At 37.1% G+C, this 26209-nt stretch overlaps 1 protein-coding gene across 5 annotated transcripts in view; it reads left to right on the forward strand.

Annotated features, from left to right (window-relative positions):
- Positions 1-26209, forward strand: part of LOC133269145 (leucine-rich repeat-containing protein 4C) — a 572086-nt gene that overhangs the window by 540910 nt on the left and 4967 nt on the right. The window contains exon 1 of one of the 5 annotated variants that reach the window (XM_061453116.1): positions 12020-12143. The exons of the other annotated variants lie outside the window; for them this stretch is intronic. The gene's annotated coding sequence lies outside the window, so the exon portion shown is untranslated. Of the gene's footprint in view, positions 1-12019; positions 12144-26209 lie in introns of those variants that run through there. 5 annotated transcript variants of the gene reach the window in all.

The following is a 26209-nucleotide window of genomic DNA, read 5'->3' on the forward strand; positions in this document are numbered from 1 at the left end:
CCTTAAAGTCACCTTCTTGCTTAGATGTGCTTTGAACAACAATTTTAATCTCACTGACAACTCCTCTAGAAAGAAAAGGGTAGAAACTTTTTGTTGTAATTAAGATGTGAGCGCACAAAAATGCCTATGTGACTCTTCAGCATAAAACTAAAAGCACTTTGAACTCTACAACATAGAAGACATAGATTTCAGTGGATGTAAACTCTAAGGTTGTCATCTGAGTAACCATTTGTTTATTCCTAGGTCTATGATGAATGGAGACAGATATTTGAAAGCATCTGATGTTGATTCAGCTTTGCTTCTACTTCACTGATTTCTTTAGCACCAGTCAGGCTAATGCTGAGTGGAAACTTAATGTTGTTTAATGTTTATGTGATGCTGTCGTAAAATGCTCCTAAGTCTCTAATGAATAGCAGTAGGTAAAAAACAAAACCCAAGAAAAAAACACATGACCACTTATTGGAAAACACTTACTAGAAAATTTCTGAAGCATTGCAATAAAAATAAGTAGAAGTTCCTTTCCAGATAATCAGAAGTTGTCCCAAACTTGTTGAATTAGTGGAGCTGGGAAGAAGGATGGGTCAAGGTTCATCTTGGCTTTTGGGATTATGAGAAGGCCACATAATGCCGTGCAATAATAAATACTAGGAGGTGATGGGGAGGTAATCTCATATGTGAGGCCACATATGGAGTAGTATGTCCAGTTCTGGGCTCCTCAGTACAAGAAAGACAAGTAGCTACTTGAAAGGGTCCAGCGGAGGCCACAAGGATGATCAGGGGTCTGGAGCATCTCTGTTATGAGGAGCTGGGGCTGTTTAACCTAGAGAAGAGCAGACTGAGAAGGTATCTCAGCAATGCAGATCAATATCTCTAAGGCAGGTGCCAGGAGAATGGTGTTGGCACCACACTTTTCAGTGGTACCTCAACATAAGGATGATGCTACTAGTTCAGTACCACCACAGGATTGTGCTGGTGTTCCATTTCCAGAAGGAATTTTGTGAATGCAGCAAAGAGCTAGAGGTGGTCAACTATTTATGCTTCTTCCCTAGGTAAGTACTCTTCAGTCTGTGACTGGTTTCAGCTCAGATTAATTTCTGAGCCTGAGGTGGGCTTGTATTTAATAACTTTTACTGGATTGCTCTTCCAGATACTTGCCTAGCATCCATTTCTTTAACTATGTGTTTTATGAAAAGCCTTTTCTTTTGTGTTCTGATACATTCACTTGTACATTCTACTGCTTGTATACAGAAAAGCAGCAAAACCTGGTCAATTCTTATTATTTTTCATCATGTGTTTTTCTATAGATTTCCATTATTTTGTCCTCTTCTGTTTCTTTTGTAAAATTGTAGTCCCTTTTGGCATATCCCATATAGAATCTGTTGCATGTCTTGCCTCACCTCAACTACTGCTCTGTAAACATTCTTCAGTTCCACTTACATCCTTGCTGAAATTCAACAGTGTTCAAGAAGTAGGAATATCAAGCATTTAAAGAGGGAATAGCAATAGCTTTGTTTTCTATTATTTCCCTAATATTCCCTGATGTTAATGTGCTTTTTTTTCTGACTGATATAAAATTGGTTTTGTAGCCATTATAACTTCAGAGTCCTTTTCTGAACAGCTTTTCCCCTGCATTACAGAATGCGTTTATCTGCATTATCCTCAACCTCCTGCAGACTTCCTGCATGCGCCCATGCCTTTGTGCAGTAAAACTGGCTGGATGCTGAAACTCATTACTGCACAAATAAAAAAATAAGAGGGTAAAAAAAATAATTGTAGAATAAACTTTACAAATTCCGTCTGGGTGGCCTAGGAAGTCTGAGATATTGTTTCAAGCAATAGAATCATAAGAGTTGTCAATAGCAGAACAATGACTTAACAAGGCAGGTAACTCATTATCATGACCTGAATACAAAGGAAGAAGAAATGGCTCTACTGCAGAGAAAAGATTAAGGCATTCTGAGGGAGGAAAACTACCAGCAGCTAAGTCTGTGGAGTTCTATACAGAAACATTCATATTTTGAAATGTTAATCTATTTTGTTATTTTTCTTGCTATAATAAAGCCTAACCACAGGAAAGGCAAGAACTTTGGACTCTGCTTTGTACACAGAAATTCCTGGGAAACATGCCTGCTCACACAGTGTTACTAATAATAACAACGTAAATTATTAAAGCTGAGAGAATTCTTATAGCCAATGCATGCGCTTTTTGCACACTGCACTTTCTACAGCTTGGACAACGAATAAACACCAGTCAGGTTTTGCTTCTGCAGTTTATGCACCAACATAATGCTGTTATTTGTGATCAAAGCACTGCAGGAAAAGTGTTGAAGTATAGAGGAGAAAAAGTGAAAAACAGGCAAATGATCTTTTGGGTTTAAATTAAATTTTCTGTTTACAGTATGTTCTTGTACTATTCCTTTCTTAATGAAAAATATAAGTATCTGAACAATGCAAAATTTAAATATGTGGCCTGTGGTTTTGATAATCTCATTATTAAGATTGACACCACCCTTCATAACCTTTCTAATAACCACAAAGTAATTTTATTTTTTTTGTATGTAGCCATATTTTTAAACCATAATCTTAATATCTGGAGAAATTTATAAAACCAAGTGATTACAAAAGTGTTTTGCCTTTGAGCTCAAAAGAAAGGGAATTAGCAGATACAAAAATAATTTTGTCACTCATTTCTATACCTTACTTCAGATAAGTACTTATCTTCAGTCCTACTTATATGCACCATTAGTAAAACACAGCTTTAAAATGAATTTTCAGCATGTTGTCTTCAGGCATTTGAACTTGCTTTCTAAGAGTTAACTTCCATTAGAACAATTAGTGGAATAACATCTGGGAGCTGGGCATTGATTGTAATAAAAACAGCTGGCTAGGGTAAGTGTAAATTTGTAGCAATATAGATAACTGTATGTCTACAGATATAGAAAAAAAATATAGGCAAATATAGAAAATATAGAGCCATATTTTGAGAGCTGTGGTCTAGAGAATTTTGTTATCGATTTCTACATTTCTTGTGTATCATCTTTAGCTAAATATTTCTGGTTCTTTTTAAAGGATATTGCCCATGCAAACAGAGTTGCAATGTACTACACATGCTTTATCGATCTGCATATACATCCTTATTTTTAAGTTTGGTGCAGAAGGAAACGCCATAGATTCGTTTTTGGTCTACAGTCACAGGAGCTGGAGTTGTTTCTGTATACCAAAAGATTTTCTTCAATGACTTTTAAATACCCCTTGTCCTCTAATTAGTCTTTTTGCAGAAGGTGGGCATGCTCTGAATTTCTCTGACTGCCTTATTCCTCATTACTCTTGCCCACTTTTGGGGTATGAATAGCTATTGGGGTGCAACTTTCCTCTCATATTCTGCCAAATGAGGTCTCTACTGTGCACAGCAATGTGTTGGTGACTTAAAAGAATCCTTCTCTGCAGGGAGCAGTAGCACCAGAGATTATTAAACCAAAACCTAAAATATCACCTTAGACTACTGAAACTCCATCATCAAGCAATACAGAGTTGACACTTCTGTGAGACCCTTTAAAACTCAGATTAAGAAGAGAAAATTAAACTTAAAATGAGAGGAAACTAAACCAGCTGTCTTTTCCCTGTCAAGAGTTGAGTACAGTATGTACAGTGAGTACAGATGAGCTGATCTCACAGAGACTCTAACTCAGCATAAAGAACGGCTAACAACACAACTTTAGACAGTATCTATTCATCATCTTAAAAAATGAAATATCCATCTGTCATGTAGCTAGCTGATCTGTAGCTTCACTCATATGTCCCCTCATAGGTGGGGAGACAGGTGGGGAACTGCCTTACTAGCTCAACCTAGGGATTATTCTCATCTTTTTTTCCATCCCTGAGGGACGTACAGAGTGTTTCGGTGGAAAGCACAAGTAGCAGTTACAAAATAACCTGTGCTGAAAGGGGGTTTCTTTTAAATTCCTCTAATTATATACATATATATTTATATATATCAATGACTAATTGGAAACACAGGGTTTTGTAGCTTTTTATTTGGTTCAGAAAAGTTGTAGGTTTAAGCCACTTCAACTATTCTATGATTCTACGATTCACAATACCATCAAACACCCCCTGGCCACCACATTTAAATCTAGGTACCCTGCTGGTACCTCTTAGTGATGAATAACAAAGACCAACTGCATTTTTTGGGGGGGGGGAATGTCATTTCCCTGGTTTTGGGGAGAGCAGAAGTAAGAGGACAGCACCGGGGACCTGACTCTGGGAGCTGCAACTTGCCTAAATAAGGAGGTTTAAATCTCCTGTAGGGACACACCTTTATCACATAACAGCACTACATTTGGCTGCAAAAATATGCATTTATAACTTTTAGGCTGAACCCTGAGGTTGCAATCTTCAGCTGCTTTTAGGATCAAGTAGGAATGGCAAGTTAACTTAGATAGTCCCTGCACACTCCATCATTTCTCTCCCAGCTGCTCAGCTGCATGTGAGAGTTTAGATGTAATTTTGCCTTGGGCACAGAGCCAGTCACTGCAACACTTAGTGAAGTGATAGTTCAGGGCTGCTCAGTCACTGCTGAGTGTTGTTTTACTTTTCCCATTTCTGAAAGAAACTGATCATTCTGTGTGCAGGCTGTCAGCAGCTCCCTCATTCTCTCATTTCTTATTGTGGTTCAGCCTGGTGCAGTGTTTCTGCACCCTCACTGCTCTGCCTCCAGCTGCCCAGCCTCCTTTGCCTGCAGGGAACACCCATAAATTCCCCCTGGCCGGACATTCTATTGCATGTAGTGTGATCACTAAGGCAGCAGTTGCAATGAGACAGAGCTAGCAGTCTACCACCGGCTGGGAGAGGTTTTATGATGCTAGATCAGGTCATGCAATCATGAAGTCCAGTATCTTGCTTAAAGCAGTGAGCAATACTTGATGTTTCAAATGCCTGCCCAGAGAAGCTGTGGCTGCCCGGTCCCTGGCAGTGTCCAAGGCCAGGGCTTGGAGCAACCTGGTCTAGTGGAAGGTGTCCCTGCCCATGGGAGGGGGTTGGAACTGGATGAGCTTTAAGGTCTCTTACAATATAAACCAGTCTGATCCTGTGAAGTTCTTCACTATGAGGGTGGTCAGACACTGCACTGGTTACCCAGAGAAACTGTGGCTGCCCCACTCCTGGAAGTATTCAAGGCCAGGCTGGACAGGGCTTGGAACAGCCTGGTCTAGTGGAACATTGCTCCAAGTTCCTGCCCCCTCCCATGGCAGGGGTAGGAACTAGGTGATCCTTAAGGTCCCTTTCAAACCAAACTGGTCTATGAAGTGAAGCTGAAAGTACCTAACAGTGTCACTGGAGAATTGTGGGAGCAGAAGAAAAACTTCTTTTACTGACTCTGTGTGCCTGTGAAATGAAAACACAGTTACTTCTATTCAGTCATCAGTCCATTCTGTGTGTGCAGTTGGTAATAATAATAGACTGTCTTTAGTAATAATAACAGACTGTCTTTACTTGCTCTGGAAGCAATTTCTCATGGTGAAAAAAATGTTTTCTATTTACAGATAGGTTGGAATTATTTTGGCCAAACTTGCAAAACTCATTGAATTACATGCTGCTCAAGCTAGCACACTGTGCTGTTAATGTTGTTTCATTATATTTTATTGCTGATTGCAGGGCTGCTGGTATGGAACATTGTGTGTTCAGACAAAGGTCCTTTGAACCACCAATCTGTTGAAATAGTGGAACCCTGATAAGGATGTACAAATTAAGATACCTTTAATGGATTATAAAAGCACTGTGCCCATCTATAGCTGTTATTCAAAACTGATCATGATTTCCATGTTCTAGTGATCATGTAATTATAAAAACAGTGATCTTTGCTGATTTTACTGGCTGTTATAATTTGGATTGAATTGTATCTGTTGCTGGTGATAATAAGACTAAAATGATCTGTGTTTAATGTAATTTGATTTTCAAGGTTGCAGAAAGAACAAACCCATGGGTGATAGGTTTTTAGATGAAATCTTTGAAGATGTGGAGTTTTGGGAAGTCATCTTAGTGCATGCTGAATCCCAGGTGCACTAAGCTGTACATCTTTGTTATACTGCAGGATATCTTTTCAAATGAAATGCATCCAGACCCTACAGCATTTTGGGGACATAAGGCTATCAATTATGTCATAAGAATTATTATATTTTTTTAAGAAGCAAGTCTTCAACCAAGAAAGATTTTCCAAGTTATTCAATTTCAGAACATGGTCTGTTTTAGGTAGACTATGCAGATCTTTGTTCCTTTGTTGGTAGACTTGTTTCCCAGTGTTCTTCAGCCCAAAGTATAAAATAGAGTTCAAGAAATGTCTTCAGCTATTGTAATTAAAACTAGCAACTTTTTTTTTTTTTTTAATGTGAATTTTTTAGTCACATTGAAAGATATTTGCCAATTCCACAAGACACATTTGAAGGAGTTTTTGATTGATTCTGGGGACTTGAATGGAATTCTCTCACGTTTGTGTCTGGCCTAATACAGACACCACTAATTAGGAGAATGCTCTTTTGGTTCTGTGTGCAGAGATTAACTTCGTTTCAGTGAAAGTCCGGATTTAAAAATAGGTATTGCAGACATTCCACAGAGGAAACCTCTTTGAAATGTCTCCTTAGGTACATGCAGTTCTCTGCATTTGTGCTTAGTAGTAGAGCATAATTAGGTTTCAAATTAATGGATCCAGTGAATACCCTCAAACAAGACTAAGCTAGGGTGAGTCAGTAGGCAAGTGGGTCCATTTCCTCTTTCCAGACCTTCATTCCAGTCCCTACGTCTTTCTCAACCATGTGTATCTGTGAAATATGTATGGTTTGTACTTTTATACATAAATGTATTCATCTCTCAACTAACAACAGAATAGATAATCAGTCAGGCTAACCTCCTTAGTAGGATGAAATAGCATTTAGAAATGTCATTATTTGCCTGGAAGCCCACACTGCAAACAAGTATCTGAGGAACTGGTCTTAGGAGCTTTAAGGCATGATTATTCTATTAAATAGAAAATGGTAACGAAGACACTTATCTTCCCATCTCATTACCTCTCCCCAGAAGAAATTTTATTTCCTTTGCATGGCACAGTGTTCAAGTTGTTGAATCCTAGTCTCCCAGGACTGTCTCAAAGGACTGGTAATGGTTTCAGACCCTCTGCATAAGCATCCATTGCACACTATAATTCTGCACTTTTTCATCTCCATAATTTTTATTTGTATCTGGAGTGCTGCACTAGTAAAAACTTAAAAAGGGATGAGACTAAATTAAGGATAGAGGACAACACACCATGGCTCTCTTTCTAAATCTGTGATTCATATATTACTCAACTGAACTGAATATAAAAAGACATTTAAACCTCAAGGAAAATTTGCAACAAACAATGCAAAAATATGCCACAGAAATTAGCTGTAGCTTAGATCCTCAAAACTAGGTAGATAACTTACTCCTACTTTAAGAATTAAGGATTTGATTATGAAGTATGCTGGATTCAGTCCTTCAAGTCTCCAAGTATCTATGCTTATTGATAACTGACCCACAAGAAAATACATAGGAATGACAGGGGATTGGAATGTAGCTTTTAACAGGGATGAAACAAATAGAGATCTTTCTTACAAAAATTGAGCAAGACTGCATTTATTTTGTTCTAAAAACATATAGAGCATAATGAACCTCTTGTGGAAAGAAAGTATTTTTCTAATTATTTTACTGGGGCTAGCATTTCCTCCTCAGAAACTAATTAAAAATGATGTCTTCTTTTAGATAGTTTGGGGTTATCTTAGGTAGGATGGATAAAACTCTCTTGTAAGGTTTGTAGAAATGAAATTCTTTAGTTTTTTTATCCCTAGGCTCTTAAAAAAACGTATTTCTAGTCTTCTGGATAGTTTATTATCATCAAAACCGCTGTGTACATTTTAGTGTATTGCATAAGAGGCTATTGTTCAGTAAATTCTATTGGCAGTGGTTTTGGAAAGGGGAAGAAGATGAAAAAATACTACTTAAAAAAGAAAGCAACTTAAAATACGGCTTCTAATTAAATTAGCAGTTGCTTTGTGGTTTATTTTTTTTTTTTGGCAAGCCCTGTGGTTTTTGTTTATTGTTGTTTATTTTTTGCATTATCTAGTTATTGACCCCTTATGTTACAGATGTATCAGATGATCAAAGAAATAATTTACCATAAACCAGTAATTCTATTTCATCCATAATTACAGAAGTGCATTTTTCATGTTTAGTTTGCTGGGGTGCAATCTTTTCAGTTGTGGTTCTTCACACCACATGAGTCAATGACATTAATGAGCTAAATATGGCTGTAGTAATTAACTGAGATGAGCTTCTTAGAGTGTTTATTTTCTGTTTTTGAGGGCTTGGTGGTCTGTGGTTTTCTTTTTTTGTTTTTTTTTTGTGTGTTTTTTTTTGTTTGTTTGTTTTCTTTTAATCTGATCCTTTATTGAGGAAGAGTATACAGCTCTGTGATCTTGAGCCAGGAAGCTATTCTGCTGAGTTTCAAGAACAAGCCAGCTTCAACTCAGAGTAATGACACTCTCCATCCTCCCAGAATCTTTAACCAGCAGGGTATAAATTTGTAACCTTCAGTATTACAACACTAAAGTTCTTCTACATGTATTAGAGGAATAACTACGTTAGGTGCAGCACAGGACTATTTTCTTTACCTAAGAATTGCAACTAATGGCAAAAGTCCCACACACCACTCAGCTTTGCTGTGAGTCACCAAGGGATGGGGTGAATTATACCTAAACTGCTTATAAAAGACAAGTTTTTATTCTATTTTTTCTGTAACATATTTAACTGCTGAAAATTCATGTCCAGCAGTGCTCAGGTACAACATGTATATGATACTACATGTAAGGAAAAGAAAAACCCAAAACTGAAGGAGTATTTGGACAAATGCCATTTTCATGTTTAGAAAATACAGAGTTCTCACTATAGAGTATGAATAATTTTCTTCCTACTCTGACATTATGAATTATATTGTAAAATATATCAAAAGTACACTTTTAAATGCATTTTGGACAACACACTCAGGTCTTTGATAAGCTAAAGAATAATTTTGGAAGTGCAGACTCTAGGCAAAGCCTTTTTGCAGTTTTCAGATTTTGCAAACAGCTGCTTTGAGTAATAAGAAACATTCAATTAGCTCATGCTTGTCCAACAGAGTAGGAGAGGAGTCAAACATCAAAGATTAGGAGTACTATTTTCTAATACAGTCCTGATAGTTTTATGCACTTTGTTCTAACTTGGATGAAGTGCTGGCAGGCCTCATTAAGACCGAACATCCAAGATAATGGAAGGCTGTGATCTTCTCCAATATACACTTTTAACTCCTGTTTAAGGCAGATCTGTAACTTTAAACTGAAAGGTGAGATTTCTGCTTATTGCAAAAGGGAATATGATACTGCTAAGTGGTATAGCATTTTCCCAAAGGGACAAGTGGCGAACAGCAATGCCATAGACACACGAAGCAATCAACCCAATTTCTCTTTCGAAGTCCTCTTGGTCACTTCATTGGTCAATGGAACATGAGTTATCCTTGAGTGAGCTTACTGGGAAAATAGGGGAGATAAAGAGGTAAAGATCATGATAGTAAACCTAACATGAATTTAATATTATCAAGAAGACAGCATGTGGAGGTAGTGTTCTCACAGGAGAATGGATAATTGGTACATAAACTCTGAATAATCCTGAAAGAAACAGCAAGGCCATGAGAGGTCTGAGGAAGCTTAAGCAAGCAAGATAAGAAGAAGCTGGAATTCACCATGTTAATGAGAACTGTGGACTGTTGGCAAGCTTTTGAGGTCAAGTTCTCACACCTGTGCTTAACCAATTATATGTTAGTCACTAAGGGTCTTCAAGACATGTATCAAATCATGATATGCCAAATCACTGTAAGTACATGTAAGAAATAGTATATAAGGAGTTAAGGCTTTGTAATAAACAGCTTTTGTCTGATCATATTGATCTCTGACTGGGTCCATATATTCTGCAGCAACAACATTTGTAGAAGGAAACAAGCAAACAAACAAAACAACCCCTTGAACTTGGGACCTCAGAGTACTGATCCTTAATTTATTTGTTAATCAAGGCATGGCTTTGGCATGTCATAATTCATCAGAAAAGGAGTAAAAAAATGAATTTAAATACTCACACTGTGCACCCTTTAATGACTTCATTCCAGAGGGAAGACACTCATGCGTATCAAACCCTGAATTCCTCATAGCCACCATCCCCACCTCCTAGAAACCTCCCTTTATTTCTTGAGGCAGAAATACAATAGTCATCATAAAGGACAGAGGCACAAAAATTGTCCCAGCATCCATAAATGTAATTTTGTGTTGAATCACCTGGTCTTCATGTACTGAATTGAAATGAAAACTTCACGTTAAAAGAACATTCCAAGATGGCAAAATTCAGTGTGCACTCAGAAAAGAGAGCTTTTTCCTTAGAGTGATTAAAAGTCAGGTCACTTCAGTTAAGTATGAAGTCTGGATCTCTTAATTTTATTTGTGTTATTTGATGATTTTGCCACCATGTAATGAGCAGAGTGACATGGCAAATGGCCTTCATAAGGCACAAGGCTACTTTCTGTGATAGATTTGCTAGTTCATACTTATGCATGAGAGAAAGGAAAGACTGAATGCCCAAATAACTTTGTGTCCAGCTATAGGACCATGCTTCCACAACGTATCTGGAGAAGTTAGGTGTGTTTTGTTGCAAATGGAATCAGCCATTATTCCTTGAAATCTGCAAGAAAGGTGCAGCAAACCCCCGTTTGAAATCCTTGAATCAATACTCTGAGGATCATAATTTTAGGACAAAGACAGTAGTAACCCTACCTATACTTTCAGGTGCAATGTATGCTGTGTCTGCATTGTCTGTTCAGCAATCACTAATGAAATTACTCATCCCATTCCCTATAATAGTCTTACTTTGCCTTTCAGTAAAAATTGGGAGATCAAGAATAGCAGTGAAGTGCAATTGAATGTAGTCTAGTAAATGCCTTTCTCCCTCTTAAATACTGCTTATTAAACTTCATTTTGAAAAATGAAGCTGTATTTAGTATAAATGTGAGGGATCCTGTTGAGAAGAAAAGCATGCTAAACCATTGAAAGAAAAAAATCTTTTCTTTTTCTTCTGTATAATTTTGAAATGACTTAACAATTTGTATATATTTAAGGAAAAAAAAAATTCTGACAACTTGGACACCAGGCTGCAGGTAAATGACATTTTAAAAGGAGGATTTAGTACTCTCCAAGAAGGAAAAATGAAGTTTGTTAAGTTCCTGGCAGACTGTTAATTTAATTGACAGGTATCTTGCTACACTAATTCTGTACATTAAGGAGAAACTTTTAAGACTGTTTTGCTGACTGCAGTATATGGCAGTCTTGAAGGGCATTTTTGTGGAGCAGCAGCAAACTTCCACGCCCCCCCTCACCCACCCCTCCCCCCTTACAGCCCCCACCGGGGGCTCTCCCCTTCCCCACTCCCGAAGGGATGGGGAGGAGAATCGAAAGAGTGCAACTCCCACAGGTTGAGACAAGAACAGTCCAGCAAACAATGTACAACACAAATCACCACCGCTACCATCAATGACAACAATGATAAGAGAAAATAACAAGGGAAGAGAATACGATACCACCCGCCAAGAAACGAGTCCGACCCAGAAGCCCGTGTCCTTCCCGCTAACTTCCTGTTACCCACCCCAGGCATGACGTGCTGTGGTATGGAATACCTCTTTGGCTAGCTTGGGTCAGGTGTCCTGTCTCTGCTTCCTCCCAGCTTCCTCTCTCCCTGGCAGAGCATGAGCCTCACAAAGTCCTTGGTTAGGGTAAACATTACTTAGCAACAACTGAAAACATCGGTATTATCAGCACTGTTCCCAGGCTGAAGTCAAAACACAGCACTGCACCAGCTACCAAGAAGGAGAAAAGCTGACTGCTACTGCCAAACCCAGGACAGTTACCTATACAGAGGACTTTAACTCCCAGTATTTGCCACCAAGCATTAATTTATTACCTTTGTTAAATAAGAAAAGAAGCAGCAGTTGCTGAAGGCAGTCTAAATAGTAGATACTGGATGTTTATAGATCCCACCAAATGATGGTTATTCTCTTAGAAAAAGTAAGATAATTCATGGCTACCTCTTTCCCAAGTAATCTGTCATTCCCTGGCTCACTCAAGACAAATGTCAGGAATAACAGAGACTAATGCATGCTTCCGCAAATACTGATAGATAGATTATCAGTATGCACGTGTTATTGTTGACTAAAGGATGTGTAGTAATAGTTTGCTCACATTATATACCTAGATTTCTGTCTATTCTGAAAAAGATCCATTGTATTTGCTGAACAAGACAGAAAGTTGAAAAATCTATTTTAGCAATTCCACGAAAGCAGATTTTTCTTGCAAGTTAATCCTAACGCAATGTTCTAGTGCTGTTATGACAGAAATACTGTTCTCTAAAGTGATACGAGTGACAAATCCATTCCACTTAGAGTCAAGCCTTTGGAATTCAAGAATTAACTTTTTAAAACAGTAGGGAACTTTACCGTAGTTGTTGGTGTATATCAAGTTTCAGTATAGATACATACCCCACATGTCTAAAGTCCGCCTTCAGTCTCAGTTGAAGATATCAGTCTTTGGTATTTCTTGATATAACGTGGTAAAATATAAAAAAAAAATGAAGTTTGTCTCCAGAAATAGCTAAATTTCACTGGATGAGTTAAGTCTGATACACATATGCACACACATATATTGGTTTTGTCAATGTAGGGTTTAAAACTCACCAGGAAAGTTCTAGATAAAAGTGAATATACAGCTGTAAACTGTTAATATCTCTTAGTTAATGCAAAACCTTCTAAAGTTCATGTACACCAGATGTAACGTTACAAATATTTGAGATAAATATCTCAGTTCAATTCAGGATAGCTACATAGCTACCATTACAACCCTGTATTTCATGGTACTAAGGAAATAAAAAAGAGAAAAATAAAGGAGATAACTTATCATTTAAAAAAGGGAAGGTTTATTTTTTAAAAAAACTAAATCCATTCTTAATGTACAGTTACCATTCTTTTAGCATTTCAAGGGAGATTCTTCATTACACAGTTAAAAACATTCATCTTTACCATTTGAAGCTTATTTTATAAAAGCTGCAATTTCATAGCAGTTGGTTATCTGAACCTCACGGTATTCCTCAAGAATGGATCAGCCTAGTGTAGAAGATAACAAGGATCACAAACTTCAGCTGGAATAAAAATCATTATGGTTTCATTGACTTGACTGCAGCAATGCCAGTTTATCCCATCTGAGAACTAAAATAAATTCAGCCAATTTCTGTAGAATTACAGAGAAAAAAAATGCCTTCACACTTCTGGAATGGAAAGAATTATAAAGAAAAGAAGCCACAGGAACGTGGTATTTATATAATTCCCCTCCTCAGGGCCATAGAAGAGCCCACATATATTAAATTATTTTTTTTTTCTTATCATCGTGTCTCAGATAGTGATAGTTTTGATCTATGGTTGCAGTATTAGAGAAAGTTCTTAAATCTGTGCATGCTCCTCATCTCTGATACCCAGGCACTCTCTTGTGTTCCATTAAATCCTTCTGAGATTTAGATCCCAGTTCAGAAATCAGAGCTAGTGAAGGAGAGCTCTGTTCTTCTTCGTGAACAATGTGAGACATAACTCCCTGTAATCTGCGCTGGTTCTAGGGGCTGTAATTACATCTTGTCACTTCCTGAACTTTTTAAAGTATTGAGCATATGGACAGCAATATGAGTAAAGAAATGAAAGTGGTTTTTTCCAAGATGCTTGAGCCCAGATTTTAAAATCATTCTTGCAGATCAAGTGCAGAAACTGACAGCCAATGACTTGGTAACAGATGCCATTAGGCATGATTGCAGAAGTAGATACAGCTACATGTATCAGGCAAATAGCAAAATTTACTCTACAATGAATTATATAATCTTCCACACTATGGTGTGGAACGGTCCACTATGTGATGTAGGTCTGTAAGGCAGAGGAGTGCTGGGTTATATATGCTGTATAGCCTCATTATTTCAATCCAACATTAGCACATTTCTATTTTTTCTTAGCAGCCCACTCCCACATGGAACTGCTGTGAAATACTCTGCTAAGAGAGTGCCTATGATGCCAAAATCCTCCGGGTTGGTGCATACTTCATAGGAGGGCTGGAATGTAAATATACTCGAAGTGCTTATCTGGCCCCCTGCTAGTGACTGCCTGAAAATATTTAATGTACTTCATGTATTATTCTGGAGCAGAGAATATAAATGATGGTCCAGGAAATAGTTGTCAGCCAGAGGTCTGGACACATAAGCCCCTTTGTTATTCAACTATATTTTTTGTGTGTTCATGCTGGACCAATAGTTACACAACAAAACAACCTGAATTCAATACTTTGGATTTATCAGTATTATTCTCCTTTTTTTTTTAAACTATTTGTTATCATAAGATAATGACATCTGCTTTAAAGCTGCATTGGGTGCACCTTTCAGTGACTATAGTATAGGTATATGCCTAGCATGAAACATTTCAACTGTAAATGGTTAAAGAAACTGAAGACAACCTTTCACAGTGATAGATGCTGGCCCCCCTTAATAAAAGGTGGTATCACTGCTGTCTGTGATAATTATATTTTCATTGATGGAAATCTTTATTGTAAACAAGCATATTTATATCCTAGAATAACATCAGCTATCAAATTTATTCTACCTTGGACAGATAATTTTTAGAGTTATTTTGAACCTTGGATTTACTCTTTTGGTATACATTTGTAAAGTAGCAGAGTAATTTCTTGGATTTTTTTAAAGAATCCAATATGTTAATATCCTGACATTTTAAAATACTACATTGCCTTTTCTCTTTTCTTTTCTTTTCTTTTTTCTTTTCATTTCTTTTCTCTTCTTTTCTTTTCTTTTCTTTTCTTTTCTTTTCTTTTCTTTTCTTTTCTTTTCTTTTCTTTTCTTTTCTTTTCTTTTCTTTTCTTTTCTTTTCTTTTCTTTCTTTTCTTTTCTTTTTTCTTTTTTTCTTTTCTGTCTTTTCTTTTTTCTTTTCTCTTCTCTTCTCTTCTCTTCTCTTCTCTTCTCTTCTCTTCTCTTCTCTTCTCTTCTCTTCTCTTCTCTTCTCTTCTCTTCTCTTTTCTCTTCCCTTCCCTTCCCTTCCCTTCCCTTCCCTTCCCTTCCCTTCCCTTCCCTTCCCTTCCCTTCCCTTCCTTTCCTTTCCTTTCCTTTCCTTTTTTTTTCCTTTCCTTTCCTTTCATTTTTTTTCCCCCACAAATATGAACTCTGACTTTTTAGCTGTGTCAGTTGCTACTTTTCTTTTTATGTATGTGACAGTTTTAATTAACTGGAAATTAGATCTCCTTGTGTAAAAAATATCCTAACAGAATGGCATCAAAGCCCTGGTGCTTACATCAGCAGTAATCTGCAGTTGGCTCTGTACAACAAATTCTTATCGACATGTGAGATCACATCAAAGACCAACTCCCATTGGTTTCTGTAGGAGTCAGTTTTTACCCATAATTTTCTCCCATGGATCTAGTTAATAAATGAAGTCTGTGGTGGGCTCAGGGACGTAGAACACTAAGCCAGCATTTCAGAGCCTGAACAGCTGAACAAGCAGACAGCACTGCTGAGGCTGGACATTGTATCCTGTCGGTTAACTTCAAGCAGAAAATACAGCACTTTGGTGAAAATGATCATTTCCTAAAGAAGGATATGCCAGTTTTCCTGGATCTGATATGAATTTCATATTGACTTACTAATACTTCAAATTTGGCCAATTACGAGGCCTTGGGTGATATGATTTAGTGTGAGGTGTCCCTGCCATGGCAGGGGGTTTGGAACCTGATGATCTTAAGGTCCTTTCCAACCCTAACTATTCTATGATTCTATGATTCTATGAATTATTTCAATCAGAAGGTTAGGCAACCTACATAAAGATATTCCATTGCAAAAATATATATTCATCAATTTTAAAGCCATGACTACATGGATATATGAATTAATCTATTCTTTATAACACTTATCACAGTATATGGATTCAGAGGGATAACATCTTCTCTATCTTTATAATTTATGTTTCTTGGATTTGTACGTGGTCTAGATGGAAAGAGAATAACTCATCATTTATCACTGTTTCTTGCAAACTCCTTTGGAGCCTTTCATTTTCACCAAGCTTCATTCAAAGCTTTCTTTGTTAATAATATTTTTTCCAGACAGTTCTACATAATCAGGTCTTGATTCAGTCCATGTTTTTGGTGAATATGTTTTGGATGTCTCAGGAAAACACATTGGGATGGATGATATGGGATTATGCTGGTGCCTTATTTCAGCAGATATAGAAACAGAATGTTCCAGTATTAACAAGTTACTACATAATTAACTTAACATTTGGATAAAATTAAAACAGGTTAAAGTAAAAATACATAATTATTTTTGTTTGCAGTGCTCTAAGCAGATAACATAGTTATACAATTTTACTTAGTTATGTCTTTTTAGTTTTGCTTCCAGTGCTTGACTAAGATGTTAAGGGAAAGGATGTTTTTTACCTCTTAAGGTAGAATTCAAATGTAATTGTATATATACACGTGTGACCCTGTGACTGAGCTTTATACAAGCATATTCATGAGTTAATGCACTTACTTGAATTTAGTAATTAAAATATTAGTAATTAGTCACTTCAGAATGAAACTGGTACTGGAGTATATTATCTTTCAAAAGTACTGTGGTCTACGAAACACCATCAGTCCTTTATTAGGTAAAAACAGATGTTTGTTGCAGAAGGAGGAGGATATAATTATTGCAAATGGGAAAAGTAGAGTTCATGTTATCCTGGACTGGTGCAGAAGATACTTTGCCTAATTGCATTCAAAAAGTTATGAACCTCTTTAACTGTTATCCTTTTCACTTTCCTTCTTCAGCTAGTGGGGATACTTCTCTGAATGTGAACTGTTCTTCATTTTCAAGTGATTTATGTCTTCTTCATTGGATATCCCCAAATGATAATGAATGTGAAATGTCACATTTTGACACTTGTGCAGTTCTTTGGCAGGAATTTTCTTTCAGGTTATTTTAAACATCTATATTCAAAAGTCAGTTCAGGGCTTGGCAAGACCCAGTCTGACATGAGGCTTGTATGAAAGCTCTCTTGTAGCCAAGGATCAGATGATTCTATCACATGTATTGAAGAGTCTTGCCAAGAGGAAGCTTTTAAGAACTCTTAACAGAGAAAAGGTGACGGTCTCGAGGAGTCTATGCCCATTCCCTTTGTAGTAGAAATTGGTCTGGCTCCCAGGTGATCCATACTCGTGTCAGTAGCTCGTTCTCTTTGTAGAAGGGAGGAACACTTCTCAGGAGATGTCCAATGACTTTCAAGAAGGAATAGCATAGCAAACATTGTAACTTTAAACTCACAATGTATTTCTTTAAGCTTGTCATATGTAGTGTCAACAGCTTGCCACAGATACTTGGTAATATCTGTATCTGAATATAGTCCTGTAGGAGAAGGAATGAGAGATGCAGATTAAATGACAGATTTAAGATATTTAATGCATTTCTGGAAGATGTACAAGTGCTATGACAAGGATAATAATAAAGGATTCTGTAGAATAGGACAGAACATTTTCAAATATTTAATCAAATTCAGTTTTAAATTGCATGGCATGTTGGTCTTCTAAAACTTGATGATGTACATAAAACTTTAGTATGTACATAAAATCCTCATTCTTGTGTACATTTGATTTGGGAGTTCTGGGCCCCTGTCCTGCCTCTGCTACTGACACCTTTCATTATAGCATGTCCACTTGGACTATTGTGGACTGCTGTGATCAAGAATCTGCTCCAGTCAGATGCAGACTCTGCCTCTGTGCTCTTAGGGCTAGGCTGGGGCAGTGCTGAGAAGCACATTAGCCTGGGGTCATCAGCTATCTAGTGGTTGCTACATGGCTATCATTTGGAGCAACACAAGGTGCATCTAGTCAGCATAGAGTGTGAAGGGTCATGGGGACATATGCTAAATTTTGACACAGTTTTAATCCATTATTGCCTCAGTTTCTTCATCCATAAACTAGAATAATATTGCCTATCTCCTTTCCAGAGGCCTTGAGAGGATGAGTTTATGTTTGACATCTTATTAAGGTGATCAACCATGGATGGATTGTTGCCAAACTTCCCATTGTACACAGAGGGCCCTGGAGCCCCTACATTCATGCAACTCCCAACAACAGAAGCATCAGGTCAAAGTTTGTTGTTCAGATCTGGGAAATTACTTATAAGTAGCTATAATCCTTCTGAGTCATCACATAGTTTCACTCTTATTTTTTTTTTCACTAGCTAATTTGAACTGAAACATTTTCTCACTTGTAGTATTTAATGGTGTACAATGCTGTATGCAAGAGCACCTATTTATTGCCCTGCAGTGACAGATCTGGTAATAATAGGCTTGCTATTCTGGCTGTGCTGCGCTTTGGTAACACCTAGGGTTTAATTGAAATACACCCTGACCTTGGTTTTGTTCATGAGGCATAGAATGGACATAATTACTGTGAATCTACTTAGGGATATTATGGCAAAATGGCGAATTACTAATTTTGGCTCCTCACACCCTTTGGGAAAAAAAAAAAAATCAATCACAAATCTCAGTAAAAAGCAGTGTGCTGCAGTTTCATATAAGTCCTAAACCAAGTAATGTAAAAAAAAAAAAATAGCTTCGCATATTTCTCTATAACTAATTTTGCTTTCAAAATAGTATTGTAGAGTCATAGAATCATAGAACAGTTAGGGTTGGAAAGGACCTTAAGATCAGCCAGTTCCAAGCCCCTGCCATTGACAGGGATGCCTCACGCTAAACCATGTCCCCTAAGGCTCTGTCCAGCCTGGCCTTGAGCACTGCCAGGGGTGGAGCGGTCACCACTTCTTTGAGCAACCTGTGCCAGGGCCTCAACACCATCACAGTAAAGAACTTCCTTATATCTAACCTGAACTTCCCCCATTTAAATTTAAACCCATTGCCCATTGTACTATCACTACAAATACATATCACAGTATGAAAATTGCATTGCCCCTAGCAGTTTCATATTCTTTCATAATTAAATAAACAGCTTGTAAATTGCGGACTACAAAATGCCCGAGTTCTTCTCTTACCTTAAGGGGTTTCTATAGTTACCAAGGACAAGAATTTTAACTACCGCTTGCCAGACTCAAGGCTATTTGCAGCCTTAACTTTTCATCTCATGTGTCCCTTTGTCTGTTTATTATCAAAATGAGGGAGTAATCTGGATTCAGTTAGCCACTACAAATGCAATGATGCAAAATGGACTCTGGTACTTCAGTATGTTATTAGCTGGGTATGTTTCTCCCAGAAGGTGTTTTAGAATAATGCATGCTAGCCTGTAGTCACCAGGGTTATGAAATACCTACCAAGCACTTCTCTAAGTCAACACCAAATAATTCAGACTTTAAAAAAGGAAAGCACTTTTCTTGAGAGTATTATGGAATAGGAAAATTAGGCAAATACCAATTTTAATTCATACCCCAAAAAGCATTAGTGTAGATTTTGCGTGGCTGCTTTAATACAATTCCCTTTCATCCCTAATCTCCTCTGTTTTATACATTACAAAATGCATTTGGAAAAACTGCACTTGTTAAGGCACAAGCTTGATTTTTTTATACCGCTGAAATGCACAATCCTCTGATTCAATAATCTCAAAATAAAATTAATCTTAAAAATAATATAAGTTATTTCAAATTTTACCAGAGCATCTATGGCAAAGTATAGAAACTACCACTGATCCTCAGCTGCATTATATGTTCATTGAACTGAAATATTTTTGTTTTCTAATTTAGATTGGCTACTGAGCTTAAGAGCTCAGCAAAGCTCAGAGGATGATTTGTATGGGTAACAAGAATATTCAACGTTAGCACATTTAGTAGGCACATACATATTGTAATTTAGGAAATTATGTTTTGGGCTTTAAAACTAGACTCCAGTTTTCTCAAGATTAGGATTAAACTTTCTTAGGGGCAATTATATACTCTGCTGTGGTTTTTTGTTGTTGTTGCTCTTCACTCTATTGGCTACATTTGTACATGCATTCTTAGTCTATGTGGTGTTCTGAGCTGACATTTCCTACATCTGGTCTTACAGTTTGTGCGTAGGGATAAAATTTTGGGAGGAACTGGGGCAATCATCTTGGATTCTGTCAGCCTTGCAACTTTTAAGTGACACAACATTTTAATATTTCGTATATGTAACCAGCAGATTTTTGCCTGCTCTACTGAAATCTTGTAGTATCTTGTTGAAAATATAGTTAATTTTTATGAGCTGATGTTTCTATGTTAAAAAAAATTATAAAAATCTACCAGACAAAAACTAGCTTGAAGTATCACTGTAGTACTTTTGAATAGGTGTCTTAACTCACTGTTATTCTGCTAAAACCAAAGAAATACCAAAACGTTTCAAAATAATGACCCCAATGTGACAGGAGTGAAAATTGCATTGTTTTGGAGAGGTGCTTTAGGACATCATATAACTTTTTATTAAGGGTTGGTTTTTTACTAATTTTGCTGTGGTTCACAGATACCTTCTGAACAGGGAACTGTGATTTTCCTTTTATAATAAACCAAAAAGGGACTAAGAAAGCTTCCTTTCAATAGCAACAAATATGCTGCAGTTTAATTGTTGCTCACTGAGGTATTTCCGGCGTAAGATAATGAAATCCTGAAGGTGCTTGTTGGACTTCCCCTTATATCGTGGTTGGCAGATGAGATGTAGTGACCTGCTGCTATAATTTAGAAAATTTTGTTATCGTATGTATTGTAAAATTTCTTTTGTACGGTTGCCTGGTTCCCCCTACATAAATATCTGTCCAGAAAAATATATAAGACAAAACAAACAAAAATATTCTAGAAACTTTGTTTTGTCAACTGAGTTAGTTAAGTGAGAAGAGCAAAATAGGACTTGAATAACCCAAGGGATCAGTGATGAGGTAGAAAACCTTTTTACCTTTACATAATTGTTTCAAATCAAACCCAAGTCAATACATAACAAAAGTTCCTAATGTCTACATGGGGTCTCAGAAAAATGAATCCAAATTAAGTCTGGATTAGCTGAACTACATTACATTCTTTTATAGACACTCTTAATTGAAATTGCAGTGGCCTTGATTCAATTTAGCTTAAATTAAATTCTAAATAAGTGTGTCCACAAAAAGATTTAATGCACTATAATTAACCCACTTTAAAAGTGACTTCCAATTAAATTTCTAGAATGTTTCTGGGTGGACTAGTACCAAATTGTATTGTGGTGGCTTTTATAAAAGAATTTAAGTTAGTTCATTGTTTGTTTTTATTCATACCAATGTGAGCAGTTTGAACAGGGAGATTAGGACCGGTTTGTCCCCTTCATCCTTTGGGTCACATCCAGGGAAAGGTCAATACAGAAACCAAGTAATTCCTTTTAATAAGTATAAATATGTCCTTAAGAAATATCTGTTACATATTGACTGATGTTTCCTATGACTTTCCCTAGAAAATTAGGCAAATGTTATGACTTGTACTAAGAACACATGTAAATGCTGCTTAGGAGTAAAAGAATGTTTATAAATAAAGATACATAGCAGACTGATTTAGTTTAGAACACTAAACTATGGAAATCTCTTAATTTCCATAAAATGCAAATATGTGTGCTTGGACCAATGTTCATTAAAATTCTCTTTTTTAAAATGTCTACTTCATGATCATTTCTGTTACCTGAAGTTAAGGAGAAAACTTTAAACCTTAGAAGAAAATGAGAGAGGAAACATGAAATCATGCTGAGAAATGAGAGGTGTGAAATACAGCTGGTTTCTGTATAACAAAATTAAAAAAAAGAAGTAAAAGGCAGAGAGGGTCAAACTCATCCTTGACTGAACTCTCCTGAGATCAGTGGTGATTCAGGAGTATTGAATGTGTCCAATCACATTTAGATCTTTCAGGTCAGTGTCTTAGTGATTCAGATGGGTCTTCAAAGGCTTGTGGAAGAGAACCTGAAAGTATCTGTCATACAGCCATATCCACTCTGCCTCTTACATTTACATGCTTCTAGGGGCAATAGAAAATCTCAGCTATATCCCAAAGTGAAACAGTGAAACATGCAAAGAGGAGAATAATTTACATTATAAGTATTTTGATTTATCTGGTCTCATGAGTGACCAGTCTGCATTGCAGGGCTGCCTATCTAGCCCACTTTGGCCTTCACTGTATTTAAAGAAGTAAAATAAACCCCAAGTAGATGAAAGCTGCTGGATTTTGAAACCTCCCAGGTTTTTAGGCATTATTGCAATGGTTCCCTAAATTGTTGTTGAGACTTTTAAAGTCCTAAAGCATTGAAAAGGGAAACTGACTTTTGAGAACAGAGGAAAAGATACAAAGCTGTATAGTGCAGTGATGGATTTTCACTGTGAGATAGTCCATTTTAAAAAATCCCAACACCTCAGACAGGAGCCAGTCTATAAGAGAAATGAAAAATAAGATTAGGAAGAGAAAGATTTGAGATCTACTGTAATCTAGTTTGCTGATTTTGCAAGATGATTATTGTAATGCTGTATTAAGAAGATAGTGTATGTGGCATGTTGATGGCAGACATTCAATGAAGAAAAAAATGGTGTCATTGTGCTGTGTGTGGGCAGGGAACTGCATGCAAAGTATTTATAATTCTGTTGAACTGGAAGCTCCAGTCCTCAGGGGTTCATCCAGGTGGAAAGGTGTTTCAGGACAAAAGAGGCAGGGGAAGGGTGAGCAGGAGGGTATGGGAAGCAAATCCCATGCAATGTGTTTCCATCAGCCCAAATCTTCACAGCCAGATGGAGGCATGCACCTGAGGCTGCAGGAGCATTTGCAGAGCAGCTGTTGGTAGAGGATTTTGGACCCCAGTGGAGCTCCCTGCCCACAGTTCAGTCTTTGTTCTGGGATGAGGGTATACCCTCATGTGTTTCAGTATTTTATGGAGCTAAAACATACTGTATATTTGTTTCCTGCTATCTACACTGCAATTCCCTTGGATTCCTCTGCTGGCATTGCTGCCGAAAGGGGATCACTCTCAGGCCTTGAGAACGTTCAGAGTTCCTGAAAAGAGTAAGAAAAAAGTCATTTCTGCATAAGGTCATCCTGGGATTTAGGCGTATTTTTATTGCTGTATTCCATGCTTTGCTCCATACAGAAACTATTTTGAGTTCTGCAGTGCTGATATTACCAGAAAAGACTTCCCAGCATAATTAGCTGCTTGACGTACCTTGCTCCTCTTCATATGTTTGGAAATTTGCCATTTAATTTGGAACTGCAGAGTGTCTTGTTTACTAAAAATGTAGACATCTTTGCAGAAGGTTTTTCCTCTCAAAAACCTCTTTAAAAGGGTGTAATGTACAGAATACACTGTGCTATGTAAAGTGGAGCAAAGGTGCTGAATGCATCCACATATTTGTCAACCTCAAAAAAAGTTGTAAGAAGTGGTCTGTATACACGACTGAGGGAGAGTTGTGATGATTTAACTGTGCTTTTGCTGAGATTTAACAATGATGTAGTTGTGATGGTTTATTTTTTCTGTGATAGTTTAATCACCTTATATCTGATAAATTTTGCTATATTTTCAACACAGTGACATATATCATCACAACTCATTTTTTATCGTCAGATGGACAGCACCAAACAAAGTGTGCTAGATCATGTTGTATCATAAACCATATACTGGGATAAAGCCATGGCCTTTGCACTGCAACACTCCACTGCTGCGACACTTATTCATAGACCCACAGACTAGATAGAAAGCTGAATATGAGGTACCAACAGCAAGTAAACTGCCAGTGATCTAGCTAAGGGTCATTGGAATTTAGGAAAATACTTTTGCCACCTGCCTGAGGTATTCATTAGGCAGATCTTTGGGAACAGTGTAGATGTTCTCTTTTGTAATCAAATCCCACTGTTACAGGAAAATCCTTCAGAGATCAGAGTGATTACATTCACTTTCTACTGGTAAAATAACAAAGAGGTAAAATCAGTCTTCAAACCTAATTACAAAAAAATAGAAAAACAAATTGCAGTTTCTATAACAAAGGAAGACAACTCTGCATACACATTTGGTAAAGTTGCATTTCAATAGCATAACTACTGCATCCTTCCAGCTGTCCCTCGTGAAAGCTGTACTGTGCATGTCTGCAGAGATAGATCAGCTCTGTTATTCCTTTCTTCATCTTCTGCACTGGATCTTAAGAGAGCAACACTTTGCTCAAAGTAAAATGTGGAGTACATTGAGACTAACTAAGATTCACAAAAGCTATAGAGTACAGAACATGCATGTCAAATGTCAGTTTGAAAAAATATTTTGTGAGTTCTGTGGAAATAAAAACCAAGCCAAATAACTCCATATATGGCCATGGAGAGAATATACATGCTAAAATGACAGATGATATATGCTTTAGAACAATGCCATGGCACAGACTTAAGATCATGTTTTGTAATACCTGCAATAATTATACCTTTCTGGGGAGCTGACAGTAGTAAAAATTCTCCGCATTTTAAACTGCATTTTAGATCTATACAGCAGAGGGCACTAGTGTTATTGAGTTGACCATAGAGTTCATATTTTGATACTAGAAAAATGAAGGGGGGGAAAAAAATCCCTTAGAAGACAAAGAGTTTTCAACAAAGGCTAAAGAAGATGGTGTGTGGTCTGTGTTCCATGTGTGGATTTATAAAGCTAAACCTTTATGTGTCTCTAACATAATAGACAGATTTGAATGGCAAATTATTCTACTACTGAGTTCCAGATGGATCTTTATGTAAAGCACATTAAAATATTTCCATGATGTTCTTCGAGGCTTTAAATGAATTTTTCACTGTGTTTTTTGTGCTGGCTAATTTGTTTTCCAGGGTATTTATGGTTTTAAATTACCCTGATGTGAAATAACTGCACCAAGGCTTCCTGAATAGTTGAGCTCTAAGCTGTAGAAAAACACCAGTGCAAAAGAAAGGACCTTTTTAATAAATTCCTACTGCCACTAAGAATCTTACTGCAGTATGTTAGCTTCATGCAAAGCTTACCAGTTGGAAGGAGCACTTGCAAGACATTGCCTAAAATATTTTCTGCTGATCAAGTTGGCTTTTTTTTTATCAGCTCCCCTGCACTTCAGCAGCACCAAACCCACTTAATGTGGTCCTATGCTAAATACTGCATTTTACTCCCAGCATTAGGAGGAAAGAGAAATATTTAGTAATGTAAATAAATTCAAAGTTAAATCAAATGCTACAAAAGCTGAGATTTGCTCACACTGCCTCTTAGAAAACATTTCAGAGGAATGGCAATATAAAACTTCTGTACTTACATATTAAACAAGATAAAACTTAAACAGAGAAAAGTCAAGCACACTGATACATATGAAAATGCATCTAGAACTTCCCATCCACGTCTCATAAAATGCTGATCTGGTCTTCAAAATGATACACTCAGAGAAGCTAATATGTAGTCAGTGACCAACCTCGTATTTGCAGTATACGCAGGTTTGAATTTTGCAGAAACTTGAAGTTTGTAGAATTTCCTAAGGGTCTTTGACAGATCATAGTTCTGAAGCTTATCTGTGATTGGGAACGCTGGCACAGGGCTGAGGTAAAAGGCAAACAGAAAAGCCACGGGTGATTTTGGCCTTCGGTACAAAGACCTGGTCTACGTAGCTGATTCATTGCCCGAGTCAATAACCAAACATGGGAAGAATATAGGGAATTTATTAAAAGATGATAAAACAAAAGCATGTATTTTAAATATCTTTTTGCAGCTGAGACATGGAAACATTTTGGGGAGATGAACAATTTTTGCCAATCAGTACCATAACTGGATAATTCATTATAATGAAGTATATTTGTATTTGTGTAAAATGTGCTTATCTGCTTGGGTTTTTTTTAACCCATGGAGCATATGTGTAGTGATAGAAAGGGAAGATTTGCTGGATAATGGAGTATCCTTTAGTCTTTAAGGCCAGGATGCATGGGGATTGGAGCAACCTGGTCTAGTGGAAGGTGTTCCTGCCCATGGCATGGGATTAGAACTAGATGAGTTTTAAGGTCCCTCCCAACCCAAATCATTCTTTGATTCTCTGAATGGTAAAATAATTGGTTTGGTGTATTTCTCGATCTG

This window comes from Pezoporus flaviventris, unplaced genomic scaffold, assembly GCF_033815535.1.
Source record: "Pezoporus flaviventris isolate CSIRO_AGI_PZ_B2104156 unplaced genomic scaffold, CSIRO_AGI_Pfla_v1 ptg000014l, whole genome shotgun sequence".
Lineage (NCBI taxonomy): Eukaryota > Metazoa > Chordata > Aves > Psittaciformes > Psittacidae > Pezoporus > Pezoporus flaviventris.